Source organism: Periplaneta americana, chromosome 14 (genome assembly GCF_040183065.1).
Source record: "Periplaneta americana isolate PAMFEO1 chromosome 14, P.americana_PAMFEO1_priV1, whole genome shotgun sequence".
Lineage (NCBI taxonomy): Eukaryota > Metazoa > Arthropoda > Insecta > Blattodea > Blattidae > Periplaneta > Periplaneta americana.
Window position 1 is genome coordinate 149,369,749 of NC_091130.1, and position 18,501 is coordinate 149,388,249.

Consider the following 18,501-nt stretch of genomic DNA (forward strand, 5'->3'; position numbering starts at 1 on the left):
CCAGTGGCTCCTTTATGTACACTTCTTCAACCACAACATTCACGGACCACTACAGTAAACTGTAGCGGCTGAAACATCGAAGTTTTTCCTAGAATTTTCCACTCCAGATGACCCGTTCTTGAACAGCAATATACATTCACATCGTAGTTATCTGCAGTACTCTTCATGTTTGTCGTGTCTGTCCGGTATGGTCTAGTGGCTAGGATACCTGGCTTTCACCCAGGAGGCTCGGGTTCGATTCCCGGTACCGGAAAGCTTTTATTTAGTTCATCATTTTAATCAGTTAATTTGCGCGGTAGGCCTATATGTGAAATACAGATTTTCATTATCCGGTCGATATGTTCTGGTCTCCTATCTGGTATTGGCTCCAGAAAGCTTAGTGATCTTATGCTGAAATTCGTCTTCATCTCTTTCTTCGTGTAGCATTAAATTCACATTCCTCTGTGATCCGGTGTCTGGGACTCTCCAGCATGGAACCATTTATTCAATCCTCAGTTCGAAAATGTTTTATACTCTGCTACTATGTAGCCTTCTGCACTCTGAACCTAACTACTACGGTTTCATGTGGTCTAGTTCTCTCGCCGGAGGTCGATCCTCGGTACTCTGGGCGGGATACAATTGTATTACTGGTTCGCACCTGGAAAGTAGTAAGTTGTCTTGTTCTATTGTTAATTTTGTTTGTTCATCTGTTATGATTAGAGCTGTTGATTTATATAATCACTCATTTATCAAGAAGAGGCAAGAAATACAAACACAAGTCATAAGCATGGAATGTAACACAATGCACACAAACATGATTAGATTACGTTGTAATATTACAATAAATAATGCACATTAGAATGTTGTGCAGTATTATGAATCCACTGCATTATAATGTACAGTAGAACCCCGATTATCCGTCACCCTATAAACCGATTGGCGGATTATCCGACTGTCTTTCCCTCGCTCTTTTTTTTTTTTCTCTACAGAAACATATAAAGCACTACTGTACGTTATATTAGTTTTTGCTCGACCATGCCGAAATGTAGTCATTATACACCTGGTAGCAGCCCTTTAATGGACCTCATTAAAGTTCAGGTGTTCCACCAATCAGAAAACACCATTGTAGCAATATGAAAGCGCAAGTATCGATTATTCTCGGATATGCAATCGAAAGACAACTAGCTAAACGTCACGGAGGCTGGAAATCCAATACTGTCGCAGAAGGTTATGTTCTGTTACTATAATAATTAGAGTCAATTGTAAATAATATTCAAATAAATTCAATTTGTCATCTCGTTTTTCAATGCCTAAGTCAATTTCAAGGTTATATCAAGATTAATTTTTATTTTACTCTCTAGATTATATCAAGGTCAATAACATTGGTTTCTCGGGAAAAAAAATCAATACTTTCGCGTCTGCGCACATCTCACAATTTACGAGATATTGCACAAGGTCAGTTCCGCTCCCCAGTCAGATAAGAATAACATGAATACTTATGAATAATTTCAAGTTAGAAATATGGCCGAGCATAAAAAGTCGTATGAAACTTGCCTATAATGGTAATTAAGACGCTCGTATGAAAATTATGAAACTCGCATGCGCTCGTTTCATAAACATACTCGCGTCTTAAATACTACTATTATAGGCTCGTTGCATAATGTACTAATGTATGTTTTCTAGATAGTTTTATTACAAGCCTTTACACTAGCACATTTTGGTCTACTTTTCGAGTTGCCGTATTGTACAACTTCTATATAAAATGTATTCCATGAGTGTCAAAAGAAAACATGTTGTGCTGGTATCGAAAAAAGTGCAAATAACTGAGTGGTTTGGGGAAAGAGAAACTGTGGCTTATCAGAATGCGAGACTCATGTTACAACTGTGCGAAATTTAATAAAAATCAAGGATAAAGTGTATAGAGTATGTAAATCTATAACATGAGACCACTACTATTCCTATTCTTCCACTGACAGCCACTACCAGTAGTTTCCTTGTGCCTTGAAACACGTCGTTGACAACCGAACTAAATTAGTAAACTTCAGATTCATTACCTAGCGTGTTAAAAAAGACCGCGGAGAAATTAACGAAAGTATTATTTACTTAGTTTACGAAAAAATTTTTAAGGTACGTATTATCCGATTTTTCGATTAACCGTTCAGACCAACCACTTCGTTGTCACGGATAATAGAGTTTCTACTGTATTAAGGTACCGGCACCAGTATTTTATTAAGTTTCTTTCTCCTAAAAATTATCTGGCATGGGAGTTGTTGACACTTGAAATATGAAATTCATCATGCCATTTCTTAAGGTGTTGTAGAAACTTGGGAAAACTGAAGTACATTTATAATTTAAATTGTCTCATAGAAATACATATGTACATGCAGATAACTGTAGACAATGGTTGTTTAAAAAATTATCTGTTGTGGCTGAAGTGTTTCTCCCCTTTAATCTTCTTTTTCTTTATTATATCCTATTTCTTCTCTTTTCGTTGCTTACGTTTCTTCCACGGGGTTCCTTCTGCACCTAAACTCCATAACTAATAAAAAAATTCAAGTGCTAAAGTATTTTTCTCTGAGGTGGCTTTTGCAGAAGCAGTACTGCCAATCTACTACAGTTAAAAATTATATGGATAAATGTTTCAAGATGCTATGAATGCGATTTTTGTAAATGCTGCCATCGTCCCGGACAGTGGCTGTCTTCACAAAAAAAAAAAAATCTTTGGACTATGGTTATTTTAAGAAAACCACTGAAAATTTCCACTCCTATAACATAGGTTTATGGTGTTTTTTTTTCACTAACAACTAATTCAATAGATGGCCGCTACAGTGCGCTCACTACATGCTTAGTATCTCAAATTTGGATTTTTTGGATCATATGCGGAGACTAAGAGGAAGGTAGAAAACAGGGAAGACTGGAGAATGCTGGGTTTGCAGTGAAAGATCTGCCCTTGGGCAGAATACTATGAATGAATGATTGAATCACCTCGGTACATTTATCCATACAATTTTGAACTGTAGTAGATTGGCAGTCAAATATAAACGATACTCGGGAGAAAATTAAACACAGAATAAAAATGGGAAATGCGTGTTATTATTCGGTTGAGAAGCTTTTATCATCTAGTCTGCTGTCAAAAAATCTAAAATAATTTATAAAACAGTTATATTACCGGTTGTTCTTTATGTAAGTGAAACTTGGACTCTCACTTTGAGAGAGGAACAGAGATTAAGGGTGTTTGAGAATAAGGTGCTTAGGAAAATATTTGGGGCTAAGAGGGATGAAGTTACAGGAGAATGGAGAAAGTTACACAACACAACTGCACGCATTGTATTCATCACCTGACATAATTAGGAACATTAAATCCAGACGTTTGAGATGGGCAGGGCATGTAGCACGTATGAGCGAATCCAGAAATGCATATAGAGTGTTAGTTGGGAGGCCGGAGGGAAAAAGATCTTCGGGGAGGCCGAGACATAGACGGGAGGATAATATTAAAATGGATTTGAGGGAGGTGGGATATGATGATAGAGACTGGATTGGTCTTGCTCAGGATAGGGACCAATGGCGGGCTTATGTGAGGGCGGCAATGAACCTCCGGGTTCCTTAAAAGCCAGTAAGTAAGTAAGTAAGTAAGTAAGTAAGTAAGTAAGTAAGTAAGTAAATAGATTGGCAGTACTGCTTCTTATGCACGCGGCAAAAGCCACCTCAAAGAAAAATACTTTAGCACATGAATTGTTGTATTAGTTATGGAGTCATCTTTAGGTGCAGAAGTAATCCCATGGAAGAAACGTAAGCAACGAAAGGAGAAGAAACAGGATATAATAAAGAAAAAGAAGATTAAAGGAGAGGCACACTTCAGCCACAACTGAGTATTTTTTCTTAAAACAACCATTATCCATAGTTATCAACATTTACACATGCAAGCTACTTCTATGAGGAAATTTAAGTTATAAACTGTATTTCAGTTTTCCAAAGTTTCTACAACACCTTAAGAAATGACATGATAAATTTCATATTTGAAGTGTCAATAACACTCATGCCAGATAGTTTTTTTTTGTTTCTTCAGAAAATTGATGTTTTTAGACTATGGTTGTTTTTTTTTTTTTTCGAAAAACTCTTCAAATTATTAGGCCTACTATTACATATTTTTGTTTGTGACCGAACCTTGTACCGTACCTACATGTTTCGTAGCCATCTTCTACAATTTTCTGAACAAACTAATTGCAAATAATTGCCCTTCTTTCGATACAGGTAATCCAACTTGTTCAAGTTTTACGCAGTATGAAGTTATCTTTACGAATAATAACTCACTGACTGACATTAATAACCGGACTGAGTGATTAAATATGTGGTGTTCAAAAACAGTACATAGATCTTTTTTTCGCATTATAAAAGTAGTTTTTAATAAATTCCTGAAATATTTGCTTTCCGTTTCTATGTTGGGTAGATTCCGAATTATATAAAATAAATAATGAAAAAAAAAAACAATAAACCTATTCTAGCCACCGGGACTAAAATAGAGTGTTGACATTGGACAAATTTTCGTCTTATTCATGATCCGCCTTGCACAAGTTTTTCTGTATAATGTTACAAAAACAGCAACAACGAAAAAGTTACAGTATAATTTTATTTCCCAACAATTATTCACACTGTATATAGTCTCGTACGATGCAAAATTGAACTTTCAAATTTTAAACAGAGAGTCTCAGCAAACATTGATGTATAATGTACTGGCCGATCAGCGATAAGACTCACACGCTACTGCCGATTAATTATTTTTAGCGTATACTGAGGTGAAGAAAAGAAGAAAACACAATTGATCGCAGAACTGAAAGTTAGAGATAACTTAGTACTGATTTTGCGAAATGGAAAGACCCAGAAGAAATTTCAGTAATACGGATTCATCACTAACAATTATATCTTAGAATACTAAAAAGAGCAGATTTGTCTGCGTTTGTCGAATGCGCATCATCATGCTTGCGAAAAGGAACTTTTTCAGTGCCAATAATTTATTTTGTGCGAGATCGTGCGTATTTGCTTGCTTTCCGCACAAAACCAAGATGCGGTAAGTGTGAAATACCACATTCAGTATTCCCAACGTAACACACATAACAATTTCTCTCTTCTTACCGCTTAAGCGCCACATTCATTTTACTGCTTTAGGCTTTTAACATATTATTTTCAGAGACGTTCAATATAGTAATAATTATAAATTGGAAACTTACCACTGCAATTTCACTTAAATTGCACTGTTAATTATTGTTTTTAAATATTTGCAAAAATTAAGTAAACTCTACTACTCCACAAAAGTTATTGCATTCCTGATGCAAGTAACATTAAGGAAGCCGTGAAAAAATCAACAACATTCCAGATGCCGATGTTATTACTGCAATGTGTTATATAAATAATATTGTTAAAATATTAAAATGAAAAATAAATCATTACATAACCTTACCGTTTGTTTTAAGTTCGCATTTATAAACTGGGGGAAAAAAAAAGACAGACGTATATCACGGCCTGCTGGAGTATAGTAAACACAGAAAACATTTTTAGCAACAATGTTGAAGATAGATATTTTGGTATTCCAAAGTTGCCGTCATTGAACAGAAACCAAGATGGAGATTTCATTGCAACTAATTAGAAATTCCTCTTTCAGGTATGTAATAAACGATCTTCGCACAAAATAATGTACGATACACAAGCGGTATGTTTGTTTTCATGTTCTCGGAAATTAAAAAAGCTCAACTACGTTTCGCTTTTTCAATCTTTTCCTGGAACATGAAAACGTCAACATACCGCTCTTGTAACGTATATTACTATTGTGTGCACAAGGTTGGAATTTTGAAGTAAGAGGGAAAGGAAAGAATCCGTGTTCTGAAATTTATCCCACTTAGTGAACCCTTGGATGCAAATTAAGGCATGAGATTTTACCTTACAGTGGGCCTATTACAACTTACATGTTTCACGACTTAGGGAAGCTGCAGTCTGATGTCGACTGATGATAACATTAGCTATGTAATACACGTTATTTCTCAAGGAGGTAGCGTGGCCGAGCGGTCTAAGGCGCTGGTTTAAGGCACCAGTCTCTTCGGAGGCGTGGGTTCGAATCCCACCGCTGCCATTGTGTCCTGTTTTACTACATATGAGAGAATGAGACAATTGAGTGGGGAACTATTATTTGAGGCGTTTAGTTGCACAATCAGATCTATCACTAAAACATAATTTTTCAGTACGAAGGAAAAATGTTTGCAAGGAACCAAGGATTTGCAACAAATACTATTTTTCATCGTACAAATCCATGTGATGTATCTGGCTTTGGAGTATAACAGTGCTATAGCAGTTGTAGAATCATATGAAGATATGAAATATAACATTAACTCATTTTCGAAAAAAAAGTGATGTATCTGATTTTGCAACTACACGCCTCATTTAAGTTATCCTATTTTTTTTAGCTCGTTGAGGAATTTTCGCTTTATTTCCAGGAAATGGGACATTGAACTGTAGCATATGTGAACAGAAGTTCGGTTCAAGGATAGGGTTCGTATATGTATTTTACGAGACCGTCCCTTATGAAGTTGTGTCCCGGCGTCTCGATCAACTTCTTCGGCACGCCGAATTTTCCCGAATTTTTTTTTTTTGGATTTGTGTTTAACATTCTTATTCTTGAAATTAAAACGTTTAAATCGATAACTCTCGTTCATAAAAGTCTTACCAATTGCCACTAGCGGACGTGGTAATAATTATGACTGTTTTCCAGGATGAACTGCTTATGAACATGAACAAACAAAAATAATAGCTTATCTATAGAAACTGTGAAAGCTATGCTCATTTTTAAAATGTTTTTCATTAAGGACTGTGTGGAATTTCATAACTTGGTACAACAAAATCATTCTTTGAGAAAATACGTTAATGTGACAAGTATATCACAGGGAAAGATCAACGATTTAGTATTGTTTAAAGTTCAATTTTAAGATCGCTATATCGTATTATTATTATTATTATTATTATTATTATTATTATTATTATTATTATTATATTACTTTTCTTTAATTTATTTCTTGTCCCTTTAACTTATAACAAAAGTCATATCGCGACACAAACTTATTTTAATAATAACGTAACATTTAACAAGTTAATTCATTACAGTAAACATTACACAATTTTATCAAATAATCCAGTTGATTTGATAAACTTTATGACACTATTGCAGTAAGAATGTTCACCAAGAGATCTTGCTATATCGATGGGGATTTTTAGCATTATTATTATTATTATTATTATTATTATTATTATTATTATTATTATTATTATTATTATTATTATTATTTTCCCTTTCCTGATGTTTCTAAATTAAAAACAATAAAATTTGGTTGGTTTTTTCAAACCGAAAGTGTAACGTTTTTTTTTTTTTTCAAAAAATATATGAACCCTAAACCCTATTCAAGGGGAAACTAACAATATTCGCGTGCAGTTATTCCACAAATTGAGCTAACGGGCCTCATAAGTAAGTTTTTTTACAGTCTTGTAATTGTAATTGAAAAAGAACCTATTCTCAATTTTACCGGTAAGTTTGTGTCTGGAATCGATATATGAAAAATCGTGATATGAAGAAATAGCCTAAATGTAGCAATTTTACTGCAATAGCAAATATGCAAAAATAAATATTTATCTACTTAATGCATATAATTTTAATGCAAAGGCAATCAATTTTTTGGAATTATAAATACTGTTTATGTGGAGCGTACGGATCGACAAAAGATAACTCAAGAACTAGGCCTACTTAAAACTCCCGCCCTTGTATCCTCGGTAGTATAGTGGTCAGTATCCCCGCCTGTCACGCGGGAGACCGGGGTTCGATTCCCCGCCGGGGAGGTAAGGTTTTTTTAATTTCATAAAATGACAGAATAATGAATAAGCGTACTCAAATAAATATATTAAGCAAAACTCATTCATCAGTCCTCGGTAGTGTAGTGGTCAGTATCCCCGCCTGTCACGCGGGAGACCGGGGTTCGATTCCCCGCCGGGGAGGTAAGGTTTTTTTAATTTCATAAAATGACAGAATAATGAATAAGCGTACTCAAATAAATACATTAAGCAAAAATTATTCATCAGTCCTCGGTAGTATAGTGGTCAGTATCCCCGCCTGTCACGCGGGAGACCGGGGTTCGATTCCCCGCCGGGGAGGTTGAGTTTTTATATTTATTCACATTGTACTTTGCAGAATTGCTTCATGTCGAAATTATATGCAAAAATACAACAGCTTGCAACTCTGCCTGTCCTGGGTCATCCTTATCGCTGTCTATTCTTTGAAGAAATGCAGTTATTTTGTAGTAGTGGCTACGTAAATCTATGTGAGCGAGAAGGAAAGAGATTAACTAAGAACTTCAAGTGGAATGATTTTGGAAAATATGTGTGATGTGTGATTTGCGTACAGACAACTGCGCACTTGAACGGTATGTTGTAAGATAAAGAACAAGCACACGTGTCTGAATTGAGATTTCACAGTAAATAATAAGGGGAAATCTACCTGAAAATGTTGTATTCTTACGTAAGCTGATTGTATTTTTAAAATCGTTATCTAACGACGCCATGTCGACAGAGGGGCTATGTAACGTCAGAGGGATTGTGATTAAGAAATTATATTTAGCGAGGAAAGTCAAGTAGTTGGAAATACTGCTAATCGAGTAATGACCTAAGCGGAAATCGAACCCACTTCCTAGAGCAATCTCAGATATTACGTCAGTAGGCCTTCCTTCTTCTATGTTGCATTTACAGTTTATTTATATTATAAAATAGCATTGGCGTATGAAAGAATAACGCTGTGACTACCGTTACCATGAATATCAACAATTTGGAGGACGCTACAAGGTTTTGAAAGATATAGTTTATAGCGTGACAAAAACAAATTTAATTTATGATAATGTAATCTGTTAAATTTTAAATGTTATGTTTTATTTAACGACGCTCGCAACTGCAGAGGTTATATCAGCGTCGCCGGATGTGCCGGAATTTTGTCCCGCAGGAGTTCTTTTACATGCCAGTAAATCTACTGACATGAGCCTGTCGCATTTAAGCACACTTAAATGCCATTGACCTGGCCCGTGTTAAATTTTAATGTTATACATAATACCATAATACATGGACTGAGTTGACGACCTATGTCACCAAACAAGTATTTCAATCGTTTGCTTTTCATCACAGCAGAGGCTCGTGGGTTTTAAAACGAGTGGGATTAAGAATTTTGAATGTTAATTATTCCATAAAAAGTTTGCCTGTTAGTTCACTATACCACATATAAAATCCAATCTCTACTTTTTAAATTGCAGTGCAAATTTTCTTCTATTACTTCTTGAAATTTGCGAAATTATGGACTATGAAATTTTGTTGTACATGCAATAAAATGTTATTACCGATCCGTGTAAACAACTGGTATACGCCTTAATTTTAAGAATTGGAAATATTCTATTTGTTTGCATAAAGGGGAACATTTAAATGAAGATACAGAAAAATTTGGCCCGTGGGGGGATCGAACCCACGACCTTCGCGTTATTAGCACGACGCTCTAACCAACTGAGCTAACGGGCCCCCTTGTAAGCCTCTTTGTTCTTGGAGAGTCTTGTGTTCCGACGCAGATATTAGATAACTCACATGCTTTGTTTACGTAAAATAGGACATTGGCTCAACGAGTGCACTGTGGGTCAAATTACACCGCTTGTACACCTTTATCTGTTCACTGAATCATACTAACATAACTTACAAACTTTCTCGCTAGTATAAACGGTAATTTTGAAACACTAATACGAATGGGTAATTGTATTACCCCATTGATGATTTTTTAATATTGTCTCCATTTTGCTCCATAATTATTTTTGAAATTCCATCTAGTTGTCCGTTAAATATCTACTAACATTTTGAAAAAAAGAATAACATACATAATTCACATACTTTAAGAAGTAATTCGTTTTATTCATGTGTGGTGATCTTTATTAACCCTCTTGATAGTCTAGTCATGAAAACTCCAGGATATGAAATTCAATCTGTGGCTTAATTTTCGTCATTTCTGAGTTTGTCTGGCTCTACATGATTTTCTTTTGTGTTATTTATTTCATTATTAACATTGTTATTTACATTATGACTTTTATTTTCCTTTTTTTTTTTTTTAATTTTGTATTCCTGTGTCTTATGGTTATTCTAAAAGCGGTTTTGTTAGAAATAATGATTATTGGAGCCCTTTTCGAGATTCCCATTGTAGTATAGACGGTGTTACAATATTTTAATTTTAACAAAACTAAAATTTGTTATATTGGGTATAGTTGAACAGATTTTTACTCCATATTAGGTTCAAGAGTCTGTTCACGAGACAGTCTTCAGGAAGATCCTCCTCATGGTGAATAATTCACAGGAGTTTACAATGGGTTAGCAGAGGAGATATCTAAGTGGCAGGAAGCCACTATTATTATTATTATTATTATTATTATTATTGATTTGAGGGAGGTGGGATATGATGATAGAGAATGGATTAATCTTGCTCAGGATAGGGACCAATGGCGGGCTTATGTGAGGGCGGCAATGAACCTCCGGGTTCCTTAAAAGCCAGTAAGAAAGTAAATATTATCATCATCATCATTATTATGATTAAAGTGGGTTAGATCAAGAGCTAGCTAAGTGACATTTAGGTTATATTGCGTGGTCAATTTTTCCTCTTTTTCTAGTAAGTAAGACATGATTGCTCACGCCTGAACAGGGATACCTTCGACGCCATGTTAAAACACGTCAGAGTTCTCTACACCGGCGTAGCGGTCTGCACACGAGTCTATAATGGTGATTTTTAATGCGGAAAGTTGTCACTGTGAGCGCTGCTGAGTGTGACGTAACGTGATGACAACTGAATGAAAATATCCACATTATGAAAACTGTGTCTTGTTTTTATTACCATTTCTTCAATTATTTTTATTATAATTTGTGTTGTGCTACATTTCAGTGCTCTTTTCGTCACTGTAATTTCAAAATAATTCGTATTGAAATTATATTGTGTTTCATATTGTTTCGTTATTTTATTTTACAAAAAAACCTATAATTTATTCACGTACTTTTTACTTCTAACGTATTCTACTACCTTTTCTACGAATCCAACTTTATAACATAAATTGTTTACACAATCCTTAAATATTAAACTTCATCTTCACAAAAAAGTCTCCTATAAATTAAATCATTTTCTCTTCCAAAAAATGGGCATTCACAATGCACAAGTTGTCCGAGACATCCAAATATACGTGTAGAAAAACTTGGCCCGTGGGGGGATCGAACCCACGACCTTCGCGTTATTAGCACGACGCTCTAACCAACTGAGCTAACGGGCCTGCTGAAGCAGATGTATTTTGTATAAACACTTATAATTCCGAGTGGCACGATATTTCACCGGGAAGATGGAAAAAGACGGCATGTCTAAAATCAATATTGTAAAGATCAGAATATAGAAACATATCTAAGATTTTATCACAGTATGTTATCTTTTTTCAAACGACGAATTAATTAGGAACAGATAGTTTTCTTCAGGTCTAATGATATCTCAGATGATTAAGTAATCTCAACTCTAAGTGAATTACAAAACATTTTCCTTTCCGAAACGGCATTTCCAATGCTTTCACTAATTCTCACATAACAATTCTGATAAGAGATCACAGGCGCCGACTTTTATTTATTTATTTTTTTCATTGGGTGCCCACACTTTGGTACTGATGTAAATCAGTACAAGTATATTTAACGTTGCGTATTTTAAATAGTGGAAAATCTAACAGTAGGCTAAAGTCTGAGGAGGAATTCCTATCTCATAATATTACCTATATTCGAGATTCTGCGTTTATATACAACGTATATGCATAAAACAAAATGTACACTGAAATAATTGAGTAATAATGAATGCTATCGTACACTGCGGTGAAGAAGAATTCGATAGATAGATAACCGCACATTTTTTAAATTGAATCGCGTAAATTGGATGGATTATATTCTTTGTTAAAACCCACATCACATGATCCCAGAACATCATTTTTTTTAGAACCTAGTGACACGAAAGTGAAAATCGAAATCGAAATTAATTTCAGCACAGAAATCCAATCCTTAAATATAGGGTGTCTCCAATCTTTAGAGTCAAAATTATACAGATGGTAGAGGACCCTAAACTGAGCATTTTGACATTAAGGAACCAGTGGTCGGAAATGCATATCTCAGGAGCTATAAGGTCTTGGTCAAGTAATACATTTGAAGAACATTTCTGCAAACTGTTTTAATTTTTTACACACATAAACAACTTACATTTCATAGCAACTGTTCAAAGTGGTGATCACCAGCCTTGATACATCCAGAACAATGCATGACATTTTGCTCCACTCTCTTAAATAACCCTGGTGTCTGTTGTACAATGAGGCAGGCAGGTAAGAATCTGTTGCCAAGGTGATCATGGATGTGAAGTGGTCAGTGTTAGAACCACATTCCCTTGCAGTCAAGATATTTACAGTTTTATTTCCAAAACAACATACACTTCACAGCAACAACTTAGAGCTCAAAGCAGTTGTTGAAAGTGGCGACCACCTACATATCTCAATACATGCATTGTAACGATGCATGAAATTTTGTAAGCAATAACAAATAAATATTACCATGGAAGCGTCAGGCAGTTGTTTGTTATGGAAATTAAAGCAGCTTACAGAAACGTCCTTCACATACACTTTCAAGATCTCGTGGCGTCCGAAACATCCATTTCCGACTACTGTTTCCTTATGTCAAAATGCTCAGTTTAGAGTCTTCTATCATCTGTATAATTTTGATCCTAAAAGTTCAAGATAGCCTGTATAGCCGTTGGGTGCTAGAACCCCGGAGTACCCACATAGTAGTTACCTACGTAAAATATCACGAAAGGAATATTATGTACAGACATAGAAACAAAATTTGGGCTACCTGCATTTTACAAGTTCCAAATTTTGTTTCTGAGTCTGTACAAATATTGCAAGTCACTGTAGTCAAGGATCTGCCCAAATGAGCACTATTTTAAGCAAAATTCACGACTTAGACGAGGCGTGTTGGTATCGAAATACATCGACGAAGCTTGTGTATCTCGTTCGAACGACGAATGCATTGCTACAACGGCAGGGGCGCTATAATTAACCGAGTGGGGAGTGAATGGGCTTTACCATGTAGATGAAAACCCTTAGCGTCACATCCTCGGTAGTATAGTGGTTAGTATCCCCGCCTGTCACGCGGGAGACCGGGGTTCGATTCCCCGCCGGGGAGGTTGTACTTTTATACTTATTAAAAATCTATTTGATAGAGTATTCAAAGTCATATTGTAGCCTAAATACCGTATACCCTACTAATAAGTAGGGCTAGGATTTTCATGATTTAGAATATTTTTTATAAGGTCAGTGACTTGCTGAACTAATTGTAATGTTAAGACACAGTGGCTGTTAGTTATGGTAAGTTATTATATTATATTATGTTAATTCAATTTAAAGTCACTTCAAATTTAATCTCTGAAACATTGGACACAACTATCAACAATATACCTCTACTAGAAACATCAACAACCAAATTTCTTGGTTTGCATATTAATAATACAATAAATTGGAATAATCATACCAAAGAAATAACCCCCCAACATAGCTCAGCATGCTTCGCAATTAGGTCGTTACAACAATTTCTAAACAGCAGTATCTTAAAGACAATATATTTTGCCTATTTTCATTCCATTATGTCCTACGGAATAATATTTTGGGGAAATTCTGCAGATAGTAAAAATATATTCTTATTACAAAAAGAGCCATTAGAATAATAGTTGGAGCAAAGGCTAGAGAATCATGTAGATTATTTAAAAAAAAAATTAGAGATTCTAACCTTAACAAATCAATACATATACTCTACAATAAATTTCCTCTTATGTAATAAAGAAAATTTTCCAACTAACTCAGCCATACATAGTATAAATACCCGCAGAAGGAATGATTTTCGTACGCCATCATCAAATTTATCATGCTTTCAAAAGGGAGTACATTACATGGCGATAAAAATGTTCAATAGTCTTCCTTAAGACATTAAGAATCATAGCCAAAACCCTGCATTATTTAAGGTAAAACTAAACAAATACTTAATATCTCACACTTTCTATTCTGTAGACGAATTCTTGACATTTCACAGCACTGTGTAAATATTATAATACTATTAAATGGTAAGCATACTACATTGTATAAAATATTATTGTTATTAAGGTATTAATTCTGTACATATTTCATATTTGCATTTTATATGTATTGCATTTTATTGTTAAACGTAAGAATTGGACATGTTCTTTATTCTATGCTATAAAGCAAATGTAAGAATATTATGGAACGAATAAATCTATCTATCTATATGCGCCCAGACAAAATATTGTAGCCACGAAGAAGAAAGACGTCTGATTGAAAATAATTACAATCACTGACCAGTTGATCAGAAGTGGCTAATAAAGCTACATTCTCCGACTAAATTCTAAATCGCCTATATAAAAATACGATTTTAGTTTCAATAATAGTCATCATCATCATTCATGGCTCTACAGCTAGATGTGGGCTCTGGCCTTAATCAGGAGCTCTTTCGATTCCTCCCTATTTATTGCCAATTTGCTAGCATTATCCAATTCTTTATCCCCAAGCTTTTACAGCCACTTTCAATTCCTTCCTCCCACCCTAGCTTGGCCTTCCTCATCTTATTGTTCCTTCCGACTTTACCTTGTTAGGCGATCCTCCTCCATTTTCATCTCTATTTCAATCTGTTGATTTTAATGCATGTTACTACGTCTGGTTAATTATAAAGACTATACATTTCATGACTGTATCTTCGTCTCACAGCCCTTTATCATGTACTGTCATCCTCTGAGGAGTTTAATGCTGAGAGGAATGCGGTTCCGACTAGTCTAGCGCGGTACTGGAGTGGGAGGGAACAGTGACAGCGGCAGTCTGGAAGGAAGTACAATCATACTGAAAACATTCGCCCATTTTACGAGAGCAGTATGCCTATTAGTTTTCTAACGTATTTTTGGCGAGATAGAGATACAACCATTCGTACTTACGTGTTCAGAGAAGGAAAGTATTGTAGAAAATTGTATTTATTTATTTATTATTTATTCTGGTGAAGTTAAGGCTATTACACCACCAGAAATGCAAGTACAATAAAATAAATAAAAATAAAAATCATGATACAACTACAATAATTTAAATGAAAAGAAGATTATACTATACAATTGAGTGATTAGTAGAATTGAATTAAATTTGTAAAGCAATCAATTTAAATATACTGTACTGCTGAACTCACTTGAGAAGTAAAACTATTTGATTTGTATTGTAAAATATCACCAACAAATGATTTTCGCATGACATTATAGGAATCTGTTTTTCACGATACCAATCACACATATTCTAAAATTCCAATAGAATAAAACCAAAAAATTTTCCACAGCATGTTTCCTTAAAAATGACTTGTAACGGTGAAATATTTAATATGAGTAATTCATATAATATTAACATAGCTAATATCAGGGAGATGTTTGAGCAAAAAATTGCAACAATATATTTAATACTAGCCGTACCCGTGCGCTCCGCTGCACCCGTTAGAAATGAATATAAAGTAATTACATAATTAAAATAGGACATTCGATCCAGGGAACATTCGTGTTTCATAGAAGGATAAATCGTTTAATATGTTACTTAATTTAAATTGTATTTAAAATATTAAAATGCCATCATTTTGATCCAGAGACCACTCATTTGATGCAATGAAAATTCCTTTAACATGTTTCTTAATTGTTATTACCAATTATTTTTGGAAAAGCGAAAATTAACAGAAAAATTTTGGCTACAGATTTATTATTATGTTTGTATTATATTATATTATATTGTATTATATTATATTATATTATATTATATTAAGTTATATTATATTATATAATATTATATTATGAAAAAGTGTGTTGATAACGGACGTACTAGAATTAGAAAGTTTTTAATTTGTTGTGGGAGCTCTTGAATCTCAGGAGGAACAACTTTTACAACAGCGCAACATAATCTGCTTGGCTCATTACCCAATTTTTTTGCATTGCATTTATTGCATATGTATTTTAACACGATTCAATTGAGCATAGTTAAAATTTGAATTATAAAATAATGGATTGCTAAGCTAGCGTACTATTACTGCATATTAAATCAATACACTCTCGTTGTTCGTTAATTCTCTGAGATAAAAAATGAATATGTTCATAAACATTATTATAAGAAATACAGGAAATGAATATACAGAATAACCTATCACGTTTTCTGTGCATAAGAAGCTATTTTAGTCTTACCTGTCCTCAATTCACTCACAAGTTACTGTAATAACATTATAGCATTATGTCCATCCAGAGAAACTACACTTTCCAATGATGAAATAATAATTAATTATACAAATCGGTTAATTTACCTTCCGATATTACTTCATACAAGCACAGAAACATTGTCTGTAGGCTATGTTTCATAGCTTTCGATTGTTGTGTCCAAGGCCCCTTATAGACGAAGTCATTTGTTTTTTATTTCAATACACCGCCTTAGATGGCAGTTATTTTAATTTTAAAACTCATTTATCTCATTAAATATCAGTCCTATCAAAATTTTTCAGAGACTAAAACTTATCAGAAATCATTTTTAAAGAACTTTTGTTACGTAACATATTTCACAAAAATCAATAATAAGCGAGATATTTCGATTTATTTAATTCAGGCCCCCTTATAACTCCCCCCTTTAAATAACGTATTTTGAATGCCATATAACCTATAATCTAAGTTACAACGAACTTAATTTATATTCCAATTTTCATCGAAATCGGTTCAGCCATTATCGCGTGAAAAGGTAACAGACAGACAGACAGACAGACAGACATACAAACAAAAATTTCAAAAAAGCGATTTTCGGTTTCAGGGTGGTTAATTATATATGTTAGTACCAATTATTTTTGGAAAATCGAAAATTACCAGAAAAATTTCGGCTACAGATTTATTATTAGTATAGATATTAATAACAAAACCATATTGGCCTAGGTAAACAATATGTATATGAAATATTCACACACTACTACAAACTGAAGACTGCATATTTTTGGACGATTAATACTTCCCACTCCGCTCGGCTCGGCTTGGCTGTAGCAACAAAAGAATCTACCTGCAACCCCCCGCACCGATGACAAGAATACCTCAGGTCCCAGCTCCAAACTCGTCGGAGGAAGACAGTACTGCTCTGAAGATGCATCTGGGAATTCTTTTTTCAAACAATGCTAGTGAGTCTGTATCTGTTTTGCTGTGTCCAGGTCTCTGAAGCGTATGTGGCTCCTGGTATTGGGAGAACTTTATATAGCTGTAACTTGGATTGGCTTGAGATAAGGCTTGATTTCATATGCTTTTTAAGTCACGATAACATTTGTTCGCAGAGACAATTCTTTTACGGACCTCAGTCATTACTAATGTTATTCTGGCAGTTGATTTCAGATTCTAAATATGTAAAGCTACAGACTCTTTGAAAAGCGTAACCACTTATCCCAATCTTGTCAGGGCTGTTCCTGCAGATAGGCTATTCTTTAACACAGACATGTATTTTGTTTTATTTCATTTCCAATAATATTATCAATGTTATAAAACTGGCAAATTCTCTAAATAATAGGTATTCATAACAGCTGTTTAAAATTGTTAAACTGGCAACACTTATAACCAGTTTTTTTTTTGTCATAATTCACATCAAAACACAGCTAACACGGTAGTGTGTTAGATAAGCCCTCTTAGGAGCCGAACCTGTATAGATTTATAGTCCAATTCCCCGATTTCTGGAAAGAAAATAAGAATTTCATCAACGTGTTAAAAAGTCAGCAAAATGAAGACAATCGTCTCATATACTTGTACTAGATCAAAATGCAATGGCAGCGGTGGGATTCGAACCCACGCCTCCGAAGAGACTGGTGCCTTAAACCAGCGCCTTAGACCGCTCGGCCACGCTACCACATTGTGACTTGTTCTTACATAGATAGTGTTATCGATCTAGCGAACTTCTACTCCATATCTCCAAAGTCGTGAAAGATCTCAAATTGCTACGTTCTTAGCAAAGCTAATATGCATCCTATGGTTCACAAAGTTCTCCTGGGTCTTTCCACTTCGTGAGTTATCTCCTGCAGTTCTTCGATGAATTTCTTTTCTTCTTTGATTCACTCCATCATCAGATTGGTAACACTTAGGGCCATATTCATAGACATTCTTAGCGCGGACTTCCTGTGGATGATCAGCGAACTAACGTTTTTCGTATTCATAAACCAGTGTTAGCGATATGATGTGATATGAATCCTGTAGAAGTAACCAGTCGATAGCCGGGGCTAGTTTAGCACGCTCGTAGCACGGGCTAGCGAAATGTCTATGAATAGCACCCTTAATATTTTACCTTATACTAGCTGAAGGCAGGGGCGGCCCGTCCCTATGTGCTA

General features: G+C 34.7%; 9 non-coding genes across 9 annotated transcripts; 6 read left to right on the forward strand and 3 right to left on the reverse strand.

Annotated features, from left to right (window-relative positions):
- The first annotated feature begins 181 nt into the window (after positions 1 to 181).
- Positions 182 to 253, forward strand: TRNAE-UUC (transfer RNA glutamic acid (anticodon UUC)). Its single transcript has one exon. It is a non-coding gene; the product is annotated as a tRNA-Glu (tRNA).
- A 5,765-nt stretch (positions 254 to 6,018) lies between these two features.
- Positions 6,019 to 6,100, forward strand: TRNAL-AAG (transfer RNA leucine (anticodon AAG)). The gene has a single exon. It is a non-coding gene; the product is annotated as a tRNA-Leu (tRNA).
- Positions 6,101 to 7,779: 1,679 nt separating this feature from the next.
- On the forward strand, positions 7,780 to 7,851 carry TRNAD-GUC (transfer RNA aspartic acid (anticodon GUC)). The gene has a single exon. It is a non-coding gene; the product is annotated as a tRNA-Asp (tRNA).
- Positions 7,852 to 7,935: 84 nt separating this feature from the next.
- On the forward strand, positions 7,936 to 8,007 carry TRNAD-GUC (transfer RNA aspartic acid (anticodon GUC)). The gene has a single exon. It is a non-coding gene; the product is annotated as a tRNA-Asp (tRNA).
- An 84-nt stretch (positions 8,008 to 8,091) lies between these two features.
- Positions 8,092 to 8,163, forward strand: TRNAD-GUC (transfer RNA aspartic acid (anticodon GUC)). Its single transcript has one exon. It is a non-coding gene; the product is annotated as a tRNA-Asp (tRNA).
- Positions 8,164 to 9,490: 1,327 nt separating this feature from the next.
- TRNAI-AAU (transfer RNA isoleucine (anticodon AAU)) lies at positions 9,491 to 9,564 on the reverse strand. The gene has a single exon. It is a non-coding gene; the product is annotated as a tRNA-Ile (tRNA).
- Positions 9,565 to 11,265: 1,701 nt separating this feature from the next.
- TRNAI-AAU (transfer RNA isoleucine (anticodon AAU)) lies at positions 11,266 to 11,339 on the reverse strand. Its single transcript has one exon. It is a non-coding gene; the product is annotated as a tRNA-Ile (tRNA).
- Positions 11,340 to 13,197: 1,858 nt separating this feature from the next.
- On the forward strand, positions 13,198 to 13,269 carry TRNAD-GUC (transfer RNA aspartic acid (anticodon GUC)). The gene has a single exon. It is a non-coding gene; the product is annotated as a tRNA-Asp (tRNA).
- A 4,675-nt stretch (positions 13,270 to 17,944) lies between these two features.
- Positions 17,945 to 18,026, reverse strand: TRNAL-AAG (transfer RNA leucine (anticodon AAG)). Its single transcript has one exon. It is a non-coding gene; the product is annotated as a tRNA-Leu (tRNA).
- Between the last annotated feature and the right edge of the window lie 475 nt (positions 18,027 to 18,501).